A 23889-nucleotide genomic window follows, 5' to 3' on the forward strand; every position below is an offset into this window, starting at 1 on the left:
TTCAGAAAGAAAAACTTCTCTTCCTTTTCTTTCTCTTTACACTCTTCTCTCCATTTGAAAACTGGGCTCACATTCTTCCCTTGTACAGCTTCACATTCCCCATCTTCTGACATTTTTCCCTCTGTCAGCCAGGCAAAAACTTCTCCCTATTCCTTGACCAGCTGCTATGAATCAAGGAACCCCATTTTCTGCCAAGACTCCTTTAATGATGTGGCTGTTTCCCATCCAGCCTTACCCCAAGTCTGCAATAGCTTTCCACCAAGACTGCCCCCCTCCCATATTGCATTCCCTCTGTATATCATTCCAGTGTGGGTTTAATTATATTTAGAAGAAGGGTAGGCTGTTTTGGTTAGACTTCTAGATTGTAGTGGTATATGGATATATGCTAAATTCTGTAGCGTCTACACTGAAAGCCCTACATTCTGTGTTTGGAATAAATTACAAGCCTAGACACATTAACTGCCTTTTCCCGTTTTAAAATAGAAAGGTGATTCCCCCCCCCCTCCCCGGAATTATTCTAAAGGATTTTTAGAATGACTAAAAGTCTGTTTTTCAGTACAGGTTATCTAAAATGCTTAGGATCAGAATTGTTTTGAATTTCATATGATTTTTGCATTTTGCAAAGTGCAAAAATTTGCAGGGGCCATGGTGGCACAACAGGCTAAACCACTGAGCTGCTGAACTTGCTGACCGGAAGGTTGGCGGTTTGAATAATAGAATCATAGAGTTGGAAGAGACCTTGTGGGCTATCCAGTCAAATCCCCTGCCAAGAAGCAGGAAATCAGATTCAATGCACCCCCGACAGATGGTCATCCAGCCTCTGTTTTAAAGCCTCCAAAGAAGGAGCCTCCACCAAACTCTGGGGCAGAGAGTTCCACTGCTGAACAGCTCTGGATGGGGTGAGCTCCCTCTGTTAATCCCAGCTTTAAAATCAGCTTTAAAAACAGGCAGCCAGTGGAGCTGACGTAACATGGGAGTTATGTTCTCCCTGTATGCCACCCCAGGTATTAACCTGACTGCCTCTCATTGGACTATTTGAAGCTTCTGAATAGTCTTCAAAGGCAACCCCATGTAGAGCGCATTGCAGCATTCTATCCTGGATGTAATGAGAGTGCGGACCACCATGGCCAAGTCTGACTTCCCAAGGTATGGGAAGTATTGTATATTGCAGTATGCAATACTCCTTATCATGTGCATTTCTGCACAGAAATGATGCTATAGTAGATTTCTGACCATGGCATGGGGCTTGATTAAATGCCCATTTGATGTCCATTCCACTCCAGGAATCTGTCTTCAGAGTACAATAATAGTGTGTCTAGGGCAGAGCCGGCCCTAGGTATTTTTCAAGTGTAGGCGAACAGAATTTTGGCGCCCCCTCCCCCCCAAACCAATCACTGAAAAATAAAAGTGTTGGATAAGTGAAAATGTTAGATAATAAGGAGGGATTAAGGAAAAGCCTATTAAACATCAAATTACATTAAGATTTTACAAATTAAGCACCGAAACATCATGTTTTACAACAAATCAACAGAAAAAGCAGTCTCGACTGCCCCCCCGTATGTTTTGCGCCCCAAGCGACTGCTTAATTCTCCTCATTGTTGGACCAGCTCTGGTCTAGGGGTAAATCTATATTGTCTTATTTGCCAAATCGTGTTGGTGCCCAATGAAACTACAACCCCCATGATTCCATAGCATTGAGCTGGAGCAGTTAAAGCAGTGTCAAACTGCATTCATTCTACAGCATATTCACAGAGCGAGTTTTTTCTAAGTTCTGTGTAGCCTGAGAAAGTTCATATATATTTGGAATTTCAAACTTGATCCCACACATCTAGTTTCCTGTGTCTTTCAGGCCATTTTCAGGACTCTCCTTTTGAAAATTAAAACCTTGAGCTCAGTTCACATATTTCTAACATCTTCTTCATTTTTGGAGGGAAAAAACTCTAAGGAGCTAGCTTCAGCATGCCTGCAGCTCGGGAGCAGGTCCTTGTCTTAACTTGTTGCTCACCTGCTTTTTCTGTATGGATGGCTTCACCTCTACAACACATCGACCGGGGCCCATCTCAGCCCATGGAACAGCTGGAGGTTGCCATAGCAAATGATCTTCCACTTGCACAAAGTTTTGAGCAGCAGCCCATCATCCAGTGACAAAAGTGAATTTCATTTGATTTGGCTAGTTGCTCAAATACATACATTACCATTTGAATTAGAGGACAAAGAGCCAGCTATTTCTTCAATTAATTAATGTTCCTTTGCATCACTGGATAATTGGGGATGTACAGAAGTCTCATAGATTCATAAAGTTGGGTAGGATATGGGATATGTAGTCCAACCATCTTCTCATTGCAGGATCTCCAACTATAGCATCCTCAGGATGTAGCCATCCAGCCACTCTTTGCAAACATTGCCACCTTTGTAGGCAATTGCTTCCATTGCCAAACTCCTCTCATTGTCAAGACATTCAATCAAAATCTTTCCTCCTGTAACTTCAAACTATTTGATCTGGTTTCATGTCTTCTCTTCACCAAGTTGAACATGCCCAGCTCCTTCAACCTTGCCACATTTGTTTTATTCTCAATAACTCTGATGATCCTTGTTACTCTTCATGTAGCAACAACAGTAAGTAAAGTGTGGAACTAGAAACTAGGAGTGTAAATTGAATGCAATTTGGCACCACTTTATCTGCTCCCAGTGGTGCAATGGGTTAAACCCTTGTGCCGGCTGGACTGTTGACCAAAAGGTCAGTGGTACAAATCCAGGGAGTGGGGTGAGCTCCTGTCTGTCAGCTCCATCTTCTCTTGTGGGACGTGAGAGAAACCTCCCACAGGATGGTAAAACATCTGGACATCTCCTGGGAGAAGGCCAACTCTCTTACACCATTTTCTCAAGTCGCTCCTGACATGAATAAAAAATCTGCTCAGTGCCATGGAATCCTGGAAGCCCCCAGCTAAAAGGTTGAATATTCCTGATTTTAAGAAACCTTTCACTTTAGCCATATCTAAGGCTCTTCCAGACAGACTCTATATTCCAGGATCTGATCCCAGGTTTATCCCAGATTATCTGGCAATGTGGACTCATATAATCCAGTTTAAAGCAAAAAAAAAAAAACTTGGGATAAGATCCTGGGTAACAGGGCCTGTCTGGAAGGGCCCCTAATGTTTTGTCATCAGCACTACAGAATGTCCTGGCAGATCCATGTTCAGATCCCTAAGAATCATAAAACCCATTGTGGCAGATGGTTTGCAGCTCAAAGAACAGGTGAATCCAATCTGGAATAGGCATTGTTAGTAGCAATCTCTCAAACTGACTTGTCTCACGGGATTGCTGCTAGGAGTAAAAAGTGGGAAAGAGGAAAGCCATTTATATAAGCTTCAGCTCACTGGGGAAAACAGAATATATAAATGCTTCTTGGCAAAGCTATCCATTGGTAGTGGTAGAAGGATTCAGAGTGTTCTAACAGCCACCTTAATGTTCACTGATACCAATAGGATATCCAAGGGCATTATTGGGAAGCTACATCTCATGACCTAATGATACCTAATTTATTATCACCTGCAAGAATGGAGAAAACAATAAGTTTATACTTGCTGTGTGAGACTTTTTGCACATTTTAAAATGGTTTTTCACATTTTGGGACTTTTGGAAAAAATTATATATATTGCGCCCGTACCTTGGGAAGTCAGATTTGGCCACAGTGGTCCATGCTCTTGTTACATCTCATATAGACTATTGCAATGCACTCTACATGGAGTTGCATTTGAAGACGGCCCAGAAGCTTGAATTAGTCCAACGGGCAGTAGCCAGATTTCTAATTGGGGTGGCGTACAGGGACATACTATACATCAGCTCCACTGGCTGCCGGTCTGCTACTGAGCCCAATTCAAAATGCGGATCTTGGCCTATAAAGCCCTGTATGGTTCTAGTCCAACTTACCTGGCTGAACACATTTTCCTCTATGAGCCTATAAGAGCTTTAAGATCGGCTGGGGAGGCCCTGCTCTCTGTCCCAACCTCTTCGCAAATGCAATTAGTTGGGAGGAGAGACAGGGCCTTCTCAGAGCTGGCCCCTCGGCTGTGGAATTCCCTCCCCAGTGACATCAGGCAGGCCCCATCCCTCCTGGTTTTTAGAAAAAACTTAAAACCTGGCTTTTCTCACAGGGATTTGAGGAATAGGAAACTACAGAATGATATTTTAACAGCTTGAATAATGGACTATGGATTTTGGAAAACAATTTGGACATGAGATCATGGCCCGGCATTTTATATGGTTTTAATCAATTTAATTGTTTGATATGTGTTTTAATTGCTTATATGTTTAGATTGTTTATATATTGATGAGATGTGTTTTATTGTTTACCTGTGAGGTATTGAATTTTTGGCAAATTTGTAAGCCGCTTTGAATCCCCTCTGGGGTAGAGAAAGGCGGGATAGAAATGAAGTGTGTGTATGTGTGTGTGTGTGTGTGTGTGTGTGTGTGTGTGTGTGTATATATATTATATATATATATAATCATGTGTGTTGGCTTTTTAAAAACCAAAGAACCCTTTTCTGGGTTCATTTGAAATCCTGGGTTCATTTGTTTCCTCAATGAACTCACTGAGGATATGAGTGGAAAAAAGAATATTCTTTACATCCCTAGTTGAATCAATCTGGCCCTGTTCCAGAATTGAATCCCATTGAAATCAGATGGATTTATTTACATAGAGCCCTACTATCAAAGTTTCAACACAGATTACACTTGATCCCCATGTTAATTGGCAGAGTCAAAAACAAGAAAAGGTTTTGGATCTTTGGAAGGCATACCATCAATTTGGTGCCAGATCTGATGAAAAAGCACCATAGATTACTTTTCCTTCCCAATTGCTTCCAAGGGCAGCCAATACTTTATCTCTCAGAATATGGACACTCTGCTTTTCTTCATGAGGCAAAAGCCAGTGAATTACTGTCTAATTTAAACCTAGGTCTTCCAATAAATTGTGGTATATCCTAGAAAATGGAAGAGATTAATTTTCATGTACCTTGGTCTTCTTACTGAAGGATCTTCTTCAAAGCCATCTTGAGCTCTACATCTGCTTGTTAAAGACATAAAACACTGGGTCGTTTTAAATACTGTAGGACCCTCATATCTGTGGGACTGATACCTATGGTTTCATTATCCGCGACCAATTAAATATGTTCTCTTTAGGCATTTTCTAGGTCCTCCTGCATAATTCTATGATATTCTTGGGTCAGAAGTCCTTCATTTGAATAGGATTCACTCTTAGCTGTGGGTTCACATATCCATACGAAGCTTGGGAACATATCCTCCATGGATATACTGTAAAAAAGATTGATATCTAAGTCAGTTATACTTGAACACTATTCAAATAAATAAGCTCCAATAAATGAATAGGTCTAGTCAAGTAAGTTATGACTAACTTTTCACAGTGACTTCTAGTTGACTTGTTATTAACTTAAACTGGATCTACTTTGGAAGACAGGGAACACTACTTCAACCAAGTCCCCTTGGCATTAAGTCTAGTCGAGACCGATTTTGGGAGTTGGTGCTCATCTCCATTTCTAAGCCGAAGAGTTGCCGTTGTCCGTCAATGCCTCCTAGGTCATGTGGCCGGCATGACTGCATGGAGCACAGTTACTTTCCCGCCAAAGTGGTACCTTTTGATCTACTCACATTTGCATGTTTTCAAACTCCTAGGTTGGCAGAAGCTGGGGCTAACAATGAGAGCTCACTCCGTCCCACAGATTCAAACCACCAAACTTCCAGTCAGCAAGTTCTGCAGTTTGGTGGCTTAACCTGCTGTGCAAAGCTGGCTGCATATCCCCCAAAGTAGATACAATTGAATGTCTTTTAAAAATGAGTCTTTCAGAATAAATATTTTAGCGAGAAATATTTTCTGAGTTGTCCTGAAATGACAACTATCTTCGAGAGTTCTTGGAGAACGGGAGAAGTCCCAGCAGATTGGAGGAGGGCGAATGTGGTCCCTATCTTCAAGAAGGGAAAAAAGAACGACCCAAACAATTACCATCCGGTCAGCCTCACATCAATACCAGGCAAAATTCTGGAAAAGATCATTAAAGAAGTGGTCTGCGAACACTTAGAAACAAATGCGGTCATTGCTAACAGTCAACACGGATTTACCAAAAACAAGTCATGCCAGACTAATCTGATCTCTTTTTTCGATAGAGTTACGAGTTGGGTCGATACAGGAAATGCTGTGGATGTAGCGTACCTGGATTTCAGTAAGGCCTTCGACAAAGTCACCCACGACCTTCTGGCAAACAAACTAGTAAAATGTGGGCTAGACAAAACTACGGTTAGGTGGATCTGTAATTGCCTAAGCGAACGAACCCAAAGGGTGCTCACCAATGCGTCGTCTTCATCATGGAAAGAAGTGACAAGTGGAGTGCCGCAGGGCTCTGTCCTGGGCCCGGTTCTGTTCAACATCTTTATTAATGACTTAGACAAAGGGTTAGAAGCCACGATCATCAAGTTTGCAGACGACACAAAACTGGGAGGGATAGCTAACACTCCAGAAGACAGGAGCAGAATTCAAAACGATCTTGACAGACTAGAGAGATGGGCCAAAACTAACAAAATGAAGTTCAACAGGGACAAATGCAAGATACTTCACTTCGGCAGAAAAAATGGAAATCAAAGATACAGAATGGGGGACGCCTGGCTTGACAGCAGTGCGTGCGAAAAAGACCTTGGAGTCCTTGTGGACAACAAGTTAAACATGAGCCAACAATGTGATGCGGCTGCTAAAAAAGCCAATGGGATTCTGGCCTGCATCAATAGGGGAATAGCGTCTAGATCCAGGGAAGTTATGCTCCCCCTCTATTCTGCCTTGGTCAGACCACACCTGGAATACTGTGTCCAATTTTGGGCACCACAGTTGAAGGGAGATATTGACAAGCTGGAAAGTGTCCAGAGGAGGGCGACTAAAATGATTAAGGGTCTGGAGAACAAGCCCTATGAGGAGCGGCTTAAAGAGCTTGGCATATTTAGCCTGCAGAAGAGAAGGCTGAGAGGAGACATGATAGCCATGTACAAATACGTGAAGGGAAGTCATAGGGCTTGTTTTCTGCTGCCCTGCAGACTAGAACACGGAACAATGGCTTCAAACTACAGGAAAGGAGATTCCACCTGAACATCAGGAAGAACTTCCTCACTGTGAGAGCTGTTCGACAGTGGAACTCTCTCCCCGGGGCCGTGGTGGAGGCTCCTTCTTTGGAGGCTTTTAAGCAGAGGCTGGATGGCCATCTGTCGGGGGTGCTTTGAATGCGATTTCCTGCTTCCTAGCAGGGGGTTGGACTGGATGGCCCATGTGGTCTCTTCCAACTCTACTATTCTATGATTCTATGATTCTATGATTCTATGAGTTTAGTGTTATGGGAGCCTGGGAGGGTATGCTGCTTACCATCTTGACATTTGTTGATCCTTTGACAATGTGAGACCTAACAGATGTATATTAAAAAAAATCTTTAAAAAACGTGCTTGGAAATTTGCCTTGAAATGTCAAATGGCCCATTCAATTTCACACTGTATATTTATTTGCTGACCTGTTCCCCCGACATCTTGTAATGCTCACGCCGAGCCTTGCAGCTCTGTTTTGGATTCTCAAAAATAATCATGCATTAATGCAGAGAAGGATGAAATGTATTTATGAATGAGTATGAACAATAAACTGATGTGCCCATCCAATATGTGTGCAAAATGTGTACTGCATTCTATATATAATGCAATGTTACATTTTTAAAACTAATGCAGAACTGTGTGCATCTCCAGATGAGCATACAAGTAATTTCTCTCTCCCTGCCACTCTTGGAATGCAACCCTGTCCAACCTCCTGTGTATTTGAAGTCCTTTTCAGCAGTATTTCCTTTGGGCTGGGCTCATGGAAGGCCCTCGTTTAGGCTAATGGGCCTTGTGGCATTCTGGCAAGCAAGAGTTTAATTAGGAGCTGGAAATAGCTTCTGAACCCTACATGACTGATTGCTGGGTATCACCGGGCCAGCCACAATTAGGGGGGAAGCAAGCAGGACGATTGTATGGTGGCCTGGTAGAAGGGACCATAATAGACTAGGCGTCGTCTTCCATATAGTCTGTGGTTGAACCTCCTACTGAATGGGAGGCATGAGAAGAAACAGACAGTCAGCAGATAGAGGTTGTGCCCATGTTGAAAGAGCATTTCAAGTTATCTCTGCAGCTGAGAATAAAATAATAAACAAATTTCAAGCTAGGGACTATAATGGACTTGCGATGTTTCACTTGGGATTTATTATTTATACTTTAGTTGCTACAGGTTTCAAGCAGGATATCCCGGGCAAGTACCTTCTGGTGGCCCTGGTAGGTTTTTCTGGTGTTAGTGGCTAATAACAGTCAGCAGCCATGGTGGTCCTACAAGTAGCATCAGACAGCTCAATGTGTTCATTTCCCACAGTGCCCTAGAACCACACTATGGGTGCATCTACACTGTGAAATTAACACAGTTTGACACTACTTTAACTGTCCTGCTTTAATGCTATGGAATCATAGGAGTTGTAGTTTAGTGAGGAACCAGCATTTTGGCAGAGAAGGCTAAAATTTATTGAACATAACCCCATGTCCAATCAAATATGTTATCTCTGGACTTTTTCAAGGTCCTCCAACAAGATTCTAAGGTATGCTTCCACTGGAAATCATTCATTTCAGTAGGGATTGCTATTATCTAATTTCATGTTTCCACAATAACTCCATGAATGTATCCCCACATATATTCGTATTGTCTTCATGTACAGTTGCCTAAATTTTAAGACGTATTTTATGCTTCTTTCCTAAATCACCATTGCTACGCATTCATTGTTTTGAAAACTAAAATCCACAGACTGTATATTTTTAAAATGATATCATAACATGCTGTCAAATTATTTAGTTCCAATACAAAGTTAATACAGTAGAGTCTCACTCATCCAACATAAACGGGCCAGCAGAATGTTGGATAAGCGAATATGTTGGATAATAAGGAGAGATTAAAGAGAAGCCTATTAAGCATCAAATTATGTTATGATTTTACAAACCAAGCACCAAAACATCATGTTATACAAAAACTTTGACGGAAAAAGTAGTTCAATATACAGTAATGCTATGGAGTAATTGCTGTATTTACGAATTTAGCACCAAAATATCACGATGTATTGAAAACACTGACTACAAAAATGTGTTGGATAATCCAGAATGTTGGATAAGCGAATGTTGGATAAGTGAGACTCTACTGTAGTAATAGTAGCTGAACAAAAGCAGCAGCAACAACAACAACAACACTATTTATCAGTTCTTTTGTTCTCTGAGATTCACAAGGTGCCACCATGCATGTGGCCATGTCCCCAGTGATTCACAACTCCATGCCCAAACAGCAATGGTAGAGGCACCCAGGGAATAATATCCAAAAGATGTCACATGAGAGGGAATGAATTATAAGGTAGCTTTACACTTTTGTGTGGATTTCTCTCATTCTTCTCTTCTAAAGCCTTCATTTTGAAGAAGAAACAGGCATATAACTACTGTATTTCTTCGACTCTAAGAAAACTTCCCCCCTATATAAACATCTCCAAAAATGGGGTGCATCTTAGAATAGCAGGGGTATCTTATGTATTATTGGTGGTGATTTTATTTATTTTATCATATCAGAAACAAACCCAAGAATATAGCTGTTTAGAAACACAAAGTTTAAAACTTGGCATTATACTAAGGTGGTGATAATGCTACTGAAATTAAGGCACGTCTTACAATTGATGGTGTCTCACTATTGAAGAAATACGGTACTTTAATTACGAACTTTAGGAATTCATTATAATGGTTGTTGTGATGATGTTGGTACCTTCTTCAGGCCTTCTACAAAGATCTGGTGACTTAATAAGAGTAAAGTAGTGAATCCATTCTGGGTCTCACTCTGAATTTTAGGTGAACTGTCCAAAATTCTGGACCTATTCTCCCCAAATACATTCAGCACCCAGGATAGTGCCTTTAAAGTTCAGACTAAGGGGTCTTCCACACAGCCATATAACTCAGAATATCAAGGCAGAAAATCTCATAATATCTGCTTTGAACTGGGTTATCTGAATCCACCTGCCATATAACCCAGTTCAAAGCAGGAAATGTGAGATTTTATACAGCTGTGCGGAAGGGACCTAAGCCATTGCATGGATTCCCCATTTTATTGACATAGAAGCCATCATCTGCCACTGATTGAGGTGGTAGTGTCTCATCTATGGAATATTCTCCTCAAAGAAGTCATTGAGGTCTACATTACAGCATTTTCAATACCAGCCACCAGAATGCTTAATTGTCCTAAGCATCTTGTGAACCATTTTCATGCTTCTACCACTTATTCATTTTTTAACTTATCACTAGTATTAAACCTGATTTTATATGTTGAAATGCTTTACTTTCTACTGTTGGTTTCATCTTGATTTTTTATTTTGCTTCTATTTGATGTTTTTATTAGACAGTATATCATTGGGAGAATTTTTGATAAAAGTGAGGATGAAGAGGAAGAAGAAGAAAACAGTGATGGGAATTATGAGGATCGGCATGATGAGGATGATGACAACATCCATTCTCCAGGCATTAAACAAAACTGGAAGTGACTTTACACTGTACTGCGACTTATTCCAGTGCAATTGCTAGGAATATAGTTCTTCACTAATTTCATTTTCAAAGGAAGCAAGGAGAAATGTTAGCAATTTTCTTTCCATTGTATTATTTGTGCATTTTTCCAAGTTGCCCAGCCTTGCCTCAAAAACATAAAATGAAGTAAATATTATGAACCAGGGTGGGGTATTCGCTCGACTTCTAACTCCATATGTCTGTGAAGAACCCATCCCAACCACATATCTGATGGAGAACATCCTGCAGGCATTATAACGAATACACACATAAACCAGAGATGGAGTCTTTCCCACAGACTCCTCAGTGCTTACTCCTATACAGTACTGGGAGAGACCTGGAAAGGACTGGTATTTCGAGTCAAAAAAAGTGGGAAAAGGGAGAAATTGAGGTCAAGGCAACAGTCATGAGGAACCTCTTTAAATCTGGGCTCCACTTATCATCACTGTCTCTATACCTGAGCCACTTTGTGAGTGACGCAACAGGTTTGCATTTATCAGAACAGCTACAATCTCTGCACACAAGTGCAGAGAGAAGAAGACAGTGCAGAAATTGGGTCACTTCTCTCTTCTGCTTGAAAAGAAGGAAATGTTTAACGAGAGGTGAAGGCTTTCCAAGTGACAACAGAATAGAGTGCTAAGGAGAGTTTTTCCTAGTGCTCAATGAGAAAGAGAACCAACAGGCAGGGGGAGGAGAGAGAATGAGAGTGAGCATTGCCTTAATACAACCCATGTGTTTGCAGAATCAAGTTAACAAATCCCAGACACCCTTCATCTGCTCCAGTTTTCTCTGCAGGGGGAAAAAGACCACATCTTAATGTTGCCTTCTACAGAGTTAAGTTTGTACAAAGAATATGCCTTTCTCCCTGTCCTCACAGCTCATTCTCTCCCACACATATCCTTCATCTTTGGAGGTCCTATGTTCCTCAGATGTTCTCAAAATAGTTCACAGCCCACCTGTGGAAGGTTATAGCTTCAGGGCCAGCTCGTGATGTGATGCCACCTAACATAAAGGACAAAATGGTGATGCCATCCTCATTGTAAACTGACTTAGCAGTTATGTCTCTCACCCCTCAGTGCCTGACCCTTAGTATCATAACTGAGATCAGTTCTAAGAGTGAAGGGAAGGAATCTCATGATGAGAGTATTGCCTTGAAATACAATGAGTCCATGGATTCCATTAGAGTTTGATTCCAGGAACGGGCAAAATCCCTGTGGATACCAAAACCAATGGATGCTCAAGTCCCACTGAATTACTTACTTGCTGTATATACTCGAGTATAAGCCTAGTTTTTCAGCCCTTTTTTTAAGACTGAAAAAGCCCCCCTCGGCTTATACTCGGGTGAGGGTTCTGGTTGGCTTATATTTGGGTCAGCTTATACTCGAGAATATATGGTACATTTATTATTTTTCTCTATTATTGCTGCTATTATTACATTTATTTTACTCTATTATTATTATTATTATTATTATTATTATTATTAATAATAATAATAATAATAATAATAATAATACATTTATTATTTCACTCTGATCTTATTATTATTATTATTATTATTATTGCATTTATTATTTCACTCTATTTATTATTACTTGTATTATTTTACTCCATTATTATTAAAAGGATACATAAGCACATTTAGATTGAAGAAGATAAGAATAATGATTTGATCAGAGTTGGACAGTCATATTAAATATTAAATATTATATTAAATTTGGGTTTTATGTAAATAATCAAAAACATTTAACCTACTGATGCCTCAATTAATGTAATTTTATTGGTACAGTAGAGTCTCACTTATCCAACATAATCAGGCCGGCAGAATGTTGGATAAGCGAATATGTTGGATAATAAGGAGGCATTAAGGAAAAGCCTATTAAACATCAAATTAGGTTATGATTTTACAAATGAAGCACCAAAACATCAAGTTATACAACAAATTTGACAGAAAAAGTAGTTCAATACGCAGTAATGCTATGTAATAATTACTGTATTTATTAATTTAGCACCAAAATATCACGATATATTGAAAACATTGACTACGAAAATGCGTTGGATAATCCAGAACGTTGGATAAGTGAGTGTTGGATAAGTGAAACTCTACTGTATCTATTTTTATTTCTGAAATTTACCACCCTCGGCTTATATTGGAGTCAATGTTTTCCCAGTTTTTTGGTGGTAAAATTAGGTGCCTCGGCTTATATTCGGGTCGGCTTATACTCGAGTATATACGGTACTTACTTACCATATATACACGAAGATAAGCCAAGTTTTTCAGCCCCCTTTTTTTTTTGAGCTAAAAAGCCTCCCTCAGCTTATAATGGAGTCAAGGCCAGGTAACAGAACCTGGAGGCCATTGCTTGCAATATATGATATATTTTTCTCTTACCCTCCCTTATCAGTGTGCTTTCCAAAGCCTCCCTCGCTCTTAACCAAGGGAATGTTTTAAAAAGGGAAAGATGCCCTTGCAAGTCAGAAAGAATAATAATATATAGCCATTAATCTTATAAAAGCATTTTCCCCTGAAATATTTGTTAAACTCTTCTACAGATATATAGGCATTAACCCCCTGCATGCATTTGCAATCCTTATGTACTTATCTATCTGTATCTATCTATCTATATACATTAATTTTATATATGAATTTTCCTCTCATATGTTTGCAGGTCTTTGCAAATCCTATATACATATAGATCCATGTACCTGTATATCTATATCCATATATATCCATTATTTAACCTACCAATGCCTCAATTAATGTAATTTTATTGGTATTTATTTTTATTTTGAAATTTACCAGTAGCTGCTTCATTTCCCACCCTTGGCTTATACTCGGGTCAATAAGTTATCCCTCCCCGAGTAGGTACCTCGGCTTATATTCGGGTCGGCTTATACTCGAGTACATACGGTACTTAGACAATCCCTCATTGTCTGAGTATTATGTCCTTCCAAGTTCTTGGAAGACACATGTGTGTGAGGTTTTTTAAATGTGAGGTCGGTGCACAGCCGATTAACATACAGTCTTCACAGAGTGTGGTTAACACATTGATGGTGGTTTCTCAATTTGTTGCAGTCTTCTTCTGCTTTTACAGCTGTTGTAACATGTACCATGTTATCTTCTGCCTGATCCGGATTGTGCAGGACTCCGGTGGTTACACTTGCAGGTTCATTGGAACAACCAGCCCCATCACCACCACCACCACCACCACCACCACCACAAGGTGACAATCTATTGTGGGAGTCCCATTGTATACAACAGCATGGTAAATGGTTCTCTTATATAAAATGGCAAAATCAAGGCTTAAAATATTAAGAAAATGTTTTCAAGCAATGGAAAAGCCAATACAGGCTGTATCTTAAGGACAGGGGATAAGAGTTGCTACCTACTGTGTACTCAGGCCATGGCTCACATGTACATTAATTTTATTTTTTTATCACCAAATTAAGTCTAACAAATGCAAAAGGTAATTGGTTGTGTCATCTTATATGGCCTCAATGCAAAAAGTCAGAATTAGTGGTACTGTATTTGAAAATTTTGCTCATTCCTCATATGAGGCAAACCAACCTAATACGTTTTTCCCAGAATAATATCTGAATCGTAGTACAGTTTTCTATGATGTTTACACCTCTTAATATTGTTGCAACTGGCTCAAAAACTGTACATTAATTGTATTGACATATTTATTATAAAATTTATTATAAAATTATATATTGCATATTTATTATAAAATGTGTATCAAGGTGCACATGCAAATATATATCTTGGGATAAAATATCAAAATGAATAAAGAATATGATTTTTCTAGCCTTTGAAAATTTTAAATTCCCCAGTCATTTTAGTACAGAGGGGATTTATGTCCAAGTGACAAATATTAGAAATAGGCTGATCTCAGAATCCCTTATCAGAATGAGCCTTCACATCTTCTAATAATCACTTGGAAAGCTTCTGAAGACAATTGATTGAGCTACACTTTTTGTGGGGAGTAAGTGGCTAAATACTTCTGATTCATATCAGTACTTGCACTGAAGATTGCCAGAAAATCTTGGCTATTTTAAAATTCCACACTGAAATCGTAGGGTATCAGAGGCACAGGAATAGTGTTATCCATACGATATGCCATTAAGAAAGAAAGGCTTGAGGAATAAGTCTTTTAGTGCTTTCCAGTTTAGAAGAGGCATATGGGGGAGGAGGAGGCGATTAAGTACATACAAGCTGCTAGAGTAGAAATGTATAAAATTACCTCCTTAGACACATTCTTCTATGTTATTGGTAATTCAAGTGTGTGGAGAGAAAGAGAACATCCCCATTTCCCATACTGAGACTTGGCTTGCTTTGCACTGGAAAATGCTGGCTTGAGATATTTTACTGAGATAAGGCACTCTGAGAACTTTGCACTAATATTCATAGAGTGTTTTAAACACAATCACATACAAAGGGCTAAGTAGTCGTAGCAGAAGACTCAACAAGTAATTGTAAGCTTTTCTGATAATTTCCAGAATGATTAGCAAGTTGGATTACAGTTCCCAGAATCCACATGGCCACCCTGGCTGGTAAGACAAAGAAAAATAATATTTCCAAGTGGAAGTAAGCAGTATTCCCTTTGTGAGCTTATGTCTCTTGCATAATATAGGAGTGAGTGGAAATAGGACTAGCTATAACTGGGTCTATTGCCAGCACATTCCAGGAACTAGAAAAGAGAATTTCTGCACTGGGAAACATAATAATACTTCCATACATTATTCAGAATCCTAATCTTTCAGGATTTGAAATCTTATCAAGAACCTCCATAATGTAAAGATGGGGCCAGCCCTACCATTGAACAAATGAAGACAACTCTTTCAGGTGATAGATGCTTTGAGACAACAGGAACATAACTCCACCATTTCCTTTTCCTTATGAATCTCTCAACCATTCCCTTCCCTCAGGCATGGTGGGGACTGCCTTCGAGTATGGTGAAAAGTACAGGCCCTTTGCTTAAGTTATTCAAATAGAAGTCCTTTCAGCTTCTTTATGGGAAACAGGAAATTTTATTCTCTTGGACAAGAAAAAAATTTCCAAAAGGTTTTTTTCCTGCAGTCTGAAATTATGTGCATTCTTGAACAGTTCTAAGAGTTTATTTATTTATTCATTAAGGTATCAATTTTAACACATCCATTTTTGAAGGATTTTTGTTTTTGTTTTGCGCTGAAAACAACTTCTTTTGGGACCAAACACATTCATAACGCAAAATACATTAGCTGGCATCCTTCTAGGGATATATGTTATTGTAAATGACCTGATATATATTAAAAATGGAATAGATTAATTTTGCAGTGTCCATATTCACCTATTCCGTGACATTGCAACATATGGGGGGTCCATTGTGCAGTGGCAGCATCGAGTTGCTCTCCCATGTGCATTCATAACACTGGCTGAGAATTCCCAGACAAATATGGTTTATAGTTAGCTCTCCTCATTTAGAGATTTGACTTTTGCAAATTTGATTATTCTTATATTTTATTAAAATGTTATCTCTGGAAATTTCTAGATCTTCCAATGTGACCTATGGTTAACCTTCCCTGAAAGTTTACCATACAGTCATGCAGGAGGACCAAGCTTCCTAAAGGGAACACTTTTCTAGAAACTGCCAGTGTGCTGGTGGACACTAGGCTTGTATATGGATTTGGAGTGTTTGGTTCCCTTCGGCCAATCCAGCTTGTTTCGCTTGACCGGATGGTCATATTGGTAAGGGTTCAGCCATTAAGTTTTTTGTCTGTAACAGGACCACATGGCAGCCAATCACGGCTCCTCCTCCCCTATTCAGCACCATGCAGTGAACTGAGAGGTTGCCACATGCTGCTCGCATGATGTTTCCCTGTAAGCCCTGCCTGTTGGGCCAATCAGAATAGAAGAATGCTGTGACATGTCTTACACACTGCTTCCTTAACCCCGTTGCTGAAACCCAGACTTACTTGAAAGTTAAATAGGAAAGGGTCCCGGGAGGGGTGCTTCCTTCACTCAGTTCTTCAAACCTAGACTCCCTTGAAAGGAAGGTAGGAAAGTGTCCCAGGAAATGGACTAAAGCACTGATGACAGAAATATGGTTTGGTGAGACTGCCAAACTAATATGGGTTTTAAAGGATTAAGCCAACTAAATAATTTTTTTAAAGACTGGAAACTGTTTATGGATGTTTTCAGCAAGCTATCAATGCAATAGTCTGTGGTCATTGTTATTGTGTGCCTTCAATACGTTTCTGCTTTACAATGACACTAAAGTGAACCCACCATGGGGCTTTCTAAGCCTAAAAGTGTGTGACTTGCCCAAGGTCACCCAGTAAATTTACAGAGATGCAAACCCTGTTCTCAAAGTTGTAGTTCAACTGTCCACTCTCATGCAGATTCCTATGGTTACTACTAATCTGTTAGGGTTATTTAGTTGGATCTGTAATAGTAGAATAATATTTTTATTATTTTTATTATGTTTAAGATGGGCGTGGGGTCAGAGCCCTATTGTCTTTTAAAAAGGTAAAGGTTTCCCCTGACGTAAAGTCCAGTCATGCCCGACTTTGGGGGTTGGTGCTCATCTCCATTTATGCCGAAGAACCAGCATTGTCTGTAGACACCTCCAAGGTCATGTGGCCAGCATGACTGCATGGAGCGGCGCTACCTTCCCACCGGAGCGGTATCTATTGATCTACTCACATTGGCATGTTTTCGAACTGCTAGGTTGGCAGAAGCTGGAGCTAACAGCGGGTGCTCACTCCGCTCCCAGGATTTGAACCTGCAACCTTTCGGTCTGCAAGTTCAGCAGCTCAGTGCTTTAACACACTTTGCCACCGGGGCTCCATATTTTCTTTTAGATTGTGTCTTTTCCTCCTCTTTTTTCTTTCATTTTATTTTCCCTCTTTTTTACATTTCTGTTTCTTTATTCTCTGAATGCATTGTGTGAATGTACAGAATGTTTATTTCAATTGTAATTTAGATCTTTAGTAAAATTGGAATTCCTGGTGCACATTGGAAATGGCCAATGTGCATTGAAGTTTCTTGTTTGTGGCTGGATAAGCATCTTCACATATCACAAAGAAGGGTGTGTGTGTGTGTTTTTGCATTTCAGGTTCGTACAGTTACAGAGTGCAAAGTGTGATGTAGTATCTCAGCTCTTGTCGCTGTCATTTGGCATGAAAGGGGAAAAAACATATCCCACAGAAGTTGATTTTTCCCTCAACAGAACATGTTGAGACACCCTTCCTCAACAAAGACAAAATACACAAATATTCTCTGCAACCTTAATGAGAAAGTGGGAAGGGGAGCCCACCTTGTCTTTTCTCTCAGGAAACATGGGACATGATGGTGACTATGATAATGACTCTGATCTTTGCTCTCCCACCTCACATGATTGTGACCCACTGGATAGCAGTGGGCTACGAATTAAGATTAATACGTATAGGTATTTTTCCTTTCTAAATAGTCTGCATCAGCCAAGATCCTAGATTGGGAAATGTAGGGTCTTCTCACATTGGGATATACTCTTCTTCTGGGACTCTTTGAACACAATTCTGAATTAATTATATCGCATGACGCTTGTCCTATTCTGTCAGTAATTAATTGGAACGGGTCTGCAAAATATCACAGAAATGGAGTAATTGCAAACAGATTTCTCATCATGTTTTTTTAAAATTTAATACGATTCTGAGGTGCTGTTTTTATATGTGATCGTAAAATTAGTATGCATGCCATCAGCTAAAATCTTGCAAGAATGGTAGTTCAAGACTTCCAGGCACCTCATTGTGTAATATTCCAAAGGGGCAGGGGATGTTTAAAAAAGTGATGGAGGGAGGCTTTGGAATGGATTGGTAGGATCCAGCCTTCCATGGTGTGATGAGTCTAAGTGCAGTATTTTCAAAATGTAAGAATCAGATATGGTGAGGTCAGTATGCCTCCAGTCTGAATAAAATATGCATCCAGTTCTCAAAAAATACTAATATAAAGGAAGTATATCCCAATGTGATAAGGTCCATAGTGTAATATTTTGTACAGATGAAACTACTATGCATCTTCCACACTCCACTCTCCAAAGACCACCTTTTAAACTATTGTAGCTCCACCAACATACTATGTATTTACCAACCAGTGGAGAACAGAAGGCAGTGAAGAAGTGTCTGGTTCTGTTCCTACAGTTTAGGGACGAGCAATTGCTCAGGAGCCAAAGAACAATCTATTCCTGACCCTCTGGACCATCTCTCCCACATACAGCAAGCCACAACACATCCATTTTCCCTTTCTGTCCCTCTTAGAATGCAACATGTTTGAGAGCGACTGGAGAGGAAAACAATAAACTAGGATTATGGGATGCTTAAGAGGGTGGGTGGGGATATTTTTGCACATTTTCATGTGTTTGGTGAATTTTCCATATGATTTGGGGCAAAAAGAAGTGAGGGAAGGAGAGAGGGAGTTCAAATGTTAGGCTTTTGAAGTTAGCAGCCTCAGTCGCAACAAACCTACCTAGTTGCCATTTGATCATATTAAATTCAATCCTGTACAATATTTACCTGGGAGTAAGATCCATTGCATACTTTATTACCCGTGTTACCATTGGAAAGATTTTCTAAAATGGTATTGGTCTTTTTATAAAAGCAAACATATCAATTCAAAAAACCTTCCTAAATTCTGGTTTCTTCCAGGAGGTTTGCAATGAGACACACAGTGCCAATAGGCCATTTGTTGAGTACAGTAAGTATTAGTCACATTTATATGCTGCCTTTTCCTCAGTAAGCTCAAGAAGTGGACATGGTTTTTCTCACAGCAGCAACTTTGTAAAGTAGTTCAACCTGAGAGAAAATGGTTAGCCCATAGTTAGAACTCAACTCAGGACCTCCATGACCAGCATATCAATCACTACACCACAGCAGCTAGAAGATAGTCACCAGAAGATATTTTCAACCTGTGAAACAATGGTTCCATCAGAGCAGGACTATGAGGCAGCATACCTTACAATGTTTCACAGATGAAAACTGGGGAATGTGTAACCAAGCAACACCAGAGTGAAGTCAAGATGATAAAAGTCATTAACAAAGAACACACAAGCTAAAAGAGGCTGTAGTTAATTTTTGCCTGGACTTACTAGGAAGGTGAAACTTTTCTCCTCCCCCCACTGCTGAGTCAAATGGATGAAAATTATTTTTGCATTTTGGATTTAGGGATAGTCTCAATGGACCTAATAATCTGTATTCAATGTGTGTTTGAGCATGACTATCTTCACAGTATTATTCCACTTTTGGTAAGTATTGTTGGTAAACTGGATTAAACTGATTTAATCCCACATTAAGAAAAGTTGGTGGATGCTCTGGAGTTTTTCACCAACTTTGGAGCAACCTCATAGTTTTGGAACAATGTGAAAAGCAGAATTGACTTCAAATTTGGAACAATTCACTCTCCCCACAACACTACCAACATCCCCTTTTCCCTGTGCTCATCAGCGTACAGAAAAGGGGACCAATCAGGCACCTGCCACCACCACTACCACATGACCAAAGAGCTCCATGTGGGCTCCTTGTTGTTGCAGGTGTTTAAAGCTGATATCAGCAGAAGCATCCTGTGACCAGGAAGGATTGGTCCCTCCTTCTTCCTGGTCACATGGATACCTCTGCTTATGATGGAGCTCTGTAGACATCTGGTATTGATGGCAATGACATAGTAGAAAGTAAAGTGATAGTTCATAGGGCTGACTCTGACCCATTGAGTCTGAGATGAGGCATTTGGCCACTTCCAGATTCCGTTCCAAGGATTTCTGCTCCATACTGGCCCCAGATTAACCAACCAGTTTAGATAAGGCCTTAGCTTGCAGCAACTGAATTAAGATGGAAGGTTGGAGGAACAGAGAGACACCAAGACATTTTAGAAGGAAATAAAGAAGTGAGAAGACAGAGAATTAATTAAACTTTCTCTGTTGAATTGGGACATTGCTGGGTATGAGATAGGTCATGGGGCGCACTCAACAGACTAATCAGAAAGGGACCCCTTATCACATTTTTAAGCATGCTAGTAGGGCCATGAACTCCAGAGCTCAACTGCTACTGCATTGAATTCTCCCTTTGCATCCCCAATTCTCACTCCAGCCTCCCTTTCCTAAAGAAAGGATGACTGTACTCTTTTCTTCTCCCTCCTCCTTTCTTTTCCAGTACTTTTATTCTTCCTTTATTTTCCGGCAAACCCATCACATTCCTGAACCCAAACTGCTCACGCCAAGTGATGAGGTGGCGTCCCTCCCCCACCCCTCACTTCATCCAGACTCATTTCTTTCTGCTTTCTCTTGCCCTCCATATATATATATATATATATATATATATATATATATATATGATGACATTCTTTTCTTTTTGGTCATGCTGAAAAAATTAAAGACACATCTTCACTCTGGAAAGGATCCAGCTTTTTCAAGTTTCCAAAAAAGCAGTCCTGATGAGAGGAGGAGGAGGAGGAGAAGGAGGAGAGATGTTTCCTGCAACGTGTCTGGGATGCAGTGATACTGCCTTGAAATCCGGCCAGATATTTGAAGTCTGTAATGTTGCTGGAGGGGGAAAAAGAATTTAGGTTGCTTTGGTGGAGATCTCTTGCATTTCATTGCAGCCTGTTAAAACACACATACCATCTGACACACACACACACCAAGGGTCAGAAGTGCCAGCATGAAAAACCCATGCCTCTTCCTTCTGACGTGTCAATTTGACTTTGGAAGATATGTCGATTTCTAAGACATCCGAATGAAAATGCAGAAATGGGAAATCTTTTCTAATGGCAAGGGAAGATTTGGGGAAGGACACATTTTCTGTTGTTGTTGTTGTTGTTGTTGTTGTTGTTGTTGTTGTTTAAGTCATTTCCAAATTATGGTGTTTTCTTGACAAGATTTGTTCAGACGACTTTGCCTGTCCCTGAGGCCCCTTCCAGACAGCTGAATAAAATCCCACATTTATTGCTTTGAACTGGAATATATGGCAGTGTGGACTCAGATAACACAATTCAAAGCAGATATTGTGAGCTTTTCTGCTTTGATATTGTTGGTTATATGGCTGTGTGGAAGGACTCTGTGGCTCAATCTACACTGCCATATAAAATACTGATTATCTGCTTTAAACTGGATTATATAGAAGATTATAGATTATATAGCCCCGGTGGCGAAGTGTGTTAAAGCACTGAGCTGCTGAACTTGCAGACCGAAAGGTCGCAGGTTCAAATCCCGAGAGCGGAGTGAGCGCCTGCTGTTAGCTCCAGCTTCTGCCAACCTAGCAGTTCGAAAACATGCCAATGTGAGTAGATTAATAGGTACCGCTCCAGTGGGAAGGTAACGGCGCTCCATGCAGTCATGCCGGCCACATGATCTTGGAGGTGTCTATGGACAATGCTGGCTCTTTGACTTAGAAATGGAGATGAGCACCAACCCCCAGAGTCAGACATGACTGGACTTAACGTCAGGGGAAAACCTTTACCTTTTTTTATATAGAAGTACTCATATACTTATTTACTTACTTAGGCGATCCCTCATTGTCCGAGTATGATAGTCTTCCAAGTTCTTAGAAGATGCCTATGCATGAGTTGTTTTAATGTGTGGAGGTTGGTGCACAGCCAATTAACACACAGTCATCACAGAGTGAGGGTCCAAGCAAGTGGCATGGTTAACACGATGACAGTGGCTTCTCAATCTGTTTCAGCCTCCTTCTGCCTTAACAGCCCTTATAACATGTTATCTTACATCTGACCTACCATTGAGGTCTTCGGATTGTGCTTGGTCTTGAACCTTCCTTGCAGCCTCCCCTGGGAGTGCATGACTCCGGTGGTTATGCCTGCAGGTTCATAGGAACATGAAAGCCCCCTCACCACAACAAGGTGACAAGCCATCGAGGGGGTGTACTCATATAATACAGTTAAAACCAGATAACCTGAATTACCTGCATTGATAATCTGGATTATATGACAGTGTAGATCCAGCCTGAGTCTCAGAGAGTGCGCAAAGGGTTTTCATGGCTAAGCAAAGAGTCAAACATTTGTTTCCAAAGTTGTAGTCCAATGTTCAAACCATAATGGCTCTCTAAACATTTTCAGATCTTCTTTATTTATGAAAAGGCCAGAGATTAGCAAGATGACCATGAGTCAGGAACAGAAGAAAGTCCAAAGCGCTAACGATTGCTGATCATTTCCATTTTTCAAATGGCCTAATTTCTCTGCTTCTTGTTTAATATTAGGGATGTCTGTGGATTTCCACATACGACTGGGCCATACTAGCTAAGAGGAGTTGGAGTCCAGCAATTTCTGGGAAGCCATGCATTTCCTCCATTCCTGTTCTCATGATACTCTTCAAGAAGTTACAAACACAGTACAAAATTATGTTTCTGCTCTTTTACTTTTACTTCCAAGGTTCTAGCCTATGGAATCTTGGGATTTGCAGTGTAGGGATAGGTATTCTGAATTCTCAGTGGTAGTAAAAATGGAACAATAGCACTGGGATTGTGGCTCCGGCCCAGCTTACTTGTCCGATCTCCCACTACAACCTACCACGTAATTTAAGATCTTCAGGGGAGGCCCTGCTTTCAGTCCCGCCAGCCTCACAGGTGCGGCTGGCGGGAACGAGAGACAGGGCCTTTTCAGTGGTGGCTCCCCACCTATGGAATGCTCTCCCAAGTGAAATCAGGCAGGCTCCCTCTCTCCTATCCTCCCGTAAAAGAGTTAAGACTTGGCTTTGGGACCAGGCTTTTGAACAATAGTAGCAGCATCCATTACAACTATATGTCTCCGGATATAATGACATACCCGGTTCAGACTTGAAACACACCTAAATGTATATTTATATGTGTATTTTATGAACGTTTTAATGTATCTTAATTTTAAATTGATTTGAAATGTTATTGTAATTTTATGTGTGTGTTTCATATTTGTAAGCCGCCCTGATTCTGATCTTTGTTAAGAATAAATTTCAAAGGAAACATGGCACATTGTCTCTCTGGATATGGGCATTAACTATATCAGAATCTTTTCTGAAAAATTATATGAATAATATGTTGTTTATCTCAAGATGTTTTCTAATAGCACGTTCCTAACTGTAGTGACTTAGCAGTCAATCCTATTGAGTTCTATGGGAATTTTTGTCTTATAACCATGTGCTTATGACTGGAGCCTTAGAAATTGTATCTTTTTAATCATGAGATATCTGTGGGATTTATAGGCAGGTAGTATACTCTTCAGTCTCTACTATTATAAGGCTTGAAATATTTGCT

The 23889-nt window shown here is 40.2% G+C and overlaps 1 long non-coding RNA gene across 4 annotated transcripts in view; it reads right to left on the bottom strand.

The window, feature by feature from the left end:
- Nucleotides 1-23889, bottom strand: part of LOC134292590 (uncharacterized) — a 90635-nt gene that overhangs the window by 16727 nt on the left and 50019 nt on the right. For 3 of the 4 annotated variants that reach the window (XR_009999842.1, XR_009999844.1, XR_009999841.1), the window contains exon 3: nucleotides 5015-5313. The exons of the other annotated variant lie outside the window; for it this stretch is intronic. This is a non-coding gene — a long non-coding RNA (uncharacterized LOC134292590). The remainder of the gene's footprint in view (nucleotides 1-5014; nucleotides 5314-23889) is intronic. 4 annotated transcript variants of the gene reach the window in all.

The sequence above is a fragment of the Anolis carolinensis genome, chromosome 6, assembly GCF_035594765.1.
Source record: "Anolis carolinensis isolate JA03-04 chromosome 6, rAnoCar3.1.pri, whole genome shotgun sequence".
Taxonomy (NCBI): domain Eukaryota; kingdom Metazoa; phylum Chordata; class Lepidosauria; order Squamata; family Dactyloidae; genus Anolis; species Anolis carolinensis.